This window comes from Macrobrachium nipponense, chromosome 9 (assembly GCF_015104395.2).
Source record: "Macrobrachium nipponense isolate FS-2020 chromosome 9, ASM1510439v2, whole genome shotgun sequence".
NCBI lineage: Eukaryota > Metazoa > Arthropoda > Malacostraca > Decapoda > Palaemonidae > Macrobrachium > Macrobrachium nipponense.
Window position 1 is genome coordinate 108,745,790 of NC_061110.1, and position 1,752 is coordinate 108,747,541.

Sequence of the window (1,752 nt, forward strand, 5' to 3'; positions counted from 1 at the left end):
CTCTTAATGTTAATTCACTAATTAAAACGTAAATATAACAGTGAATAAATTCATGTGTTTCATCTCCAACCCCTTTTATTATGGTAAATGGCTCACTTTATAACTTTATATATATCTATTTCTACTCTCTCTCTCTCTATCTCTCTCTCTCTCTCTCTCTGTATATATATATATCATATATATATATATATATATATAGTATATATATATATATATATATATATATATATACACATATGTATATATATATAATATATATATATATATATATATATATATATATATATATATATAAAACAATGCGAAATATTTCGTTTGATATCCAATTCACTACAGGGAGTAACTCACTCGCAAAGGAAGTTTAAGTGATAAGTGCTTCGTCAACAACACGGTTCGAGCAGTCACCTGGTTGTCAAGGGAACAAAGAACAATGGACTTTGACCACTGAGTCATCAAGAGAGGTATAATATTATGCAGGGTAGAGATGTTGTGACCGTGGCGTTTAGTTGCGTATACGATAAATTTTTCCTGCCTTCATTTCAAAGTTAATTCACGAAATATGTTTCCCCTTGGTCCCAGGAGGTCTTCTGACAAAAAAAAGAAAGAAAGAAAAAAAAAACACACTAACCCCTTTTATCCTAATTTTCTTATTTTTCATATCTAATTGGGGAATTCGCGAAGCAGCTTGGCTGATTCGTTCTCTTACACTGAATTTTAGACTTTCGACGCAGCGAGTAGAAGGGCTGTCGTCTGATAAGTAACTGGCATTTAATGGCACTTTTCCTGACTGAAATATGAAAAATATACTCACTTTATTGTTTTATTATTTTACGATATGCACTATAGGGCATGTGATTGAACTTATGGACCTCACTGAATAACGACCGCTAATTGTATTGTCTATTTAGTATTAATTTGTAATAATTGTAATTTATTTCATTTTATCATTTCACTAAATTACTTCAGCTGTGTATATTATGCTTCTATCACACACTCTCTCTCTCTCTCTCTCTCACACACACACACACACACACACACACAGCACACAGTATATATATATATATATATATATATATATATATATATATATATATTATTATATATATAATATATATATATATATATATATATATATATATATATGTTATATAGATATATATAAGCATATACGTATTAATGTATATATAGAATTAAAGTGCACATAAAAACAGCACATACAACATAGCTGTCATTAGCTGCGCTGGCAAACGTGTTCCTGACCTATAATCTGACTACATTTAATCTGCATTCCATAATTATAAGTCGGCCTTGTCCCGTTCCCGGACAAGACCGATTTAATTTGCCATCTGCCATCACCTGAAGTGACAATAACTGTTTTTTTTTTTTTTAAATATCGCATGGTACCATTTATTTTCATCAGTGATTCTGGGCTAGAAATTTACCTTTTTTCTAAATTCAGTTAGATGATCAGAAATTAGATCAAACTATTTCTACCTTTTGATCAGAGCAGTTATTTGTACGGTTTCGATTCGTGAGAATTGAGTTCTTTCGCTCATTTTACGTCTTCACGGTTATATTCGCAGAATAACTATCAAGCTGTTTATCATGCCACATCTAAACGATTTCCAAACTTAGTTCAAGGTTTTATGAAACATATCTGGGAAAAGTGGTAATGCCTAAAACGAACCAGATGTTCGTGGTCATTTTGGTTTGACTGTAATATTGATAAATGGATGATATGGAAATTGGTAA

General features: G+C 30.8%; 1 protein-coding gene across 1 annotated transcript in view; it reads left to right on the top strand.

The window, feature by feature from the left end:
- Positions 1–49, top strand: part of LOC135217943 (uncharacterized) — a 1,676-nt gene extending 1,627 nt beyond the window's left edge. The window contains exon 2 of the mRNA XM_064254046.1: positions 1–49. This exon is cut by the window's left edge and continues 653 nt beyond it. The gene's annotated coding sequence lies outside the window, so the exon portion shown is untranslated.
- The last annotated feature ends 1,703 nt before the right edge of the window (positions 50–1,752 follow it).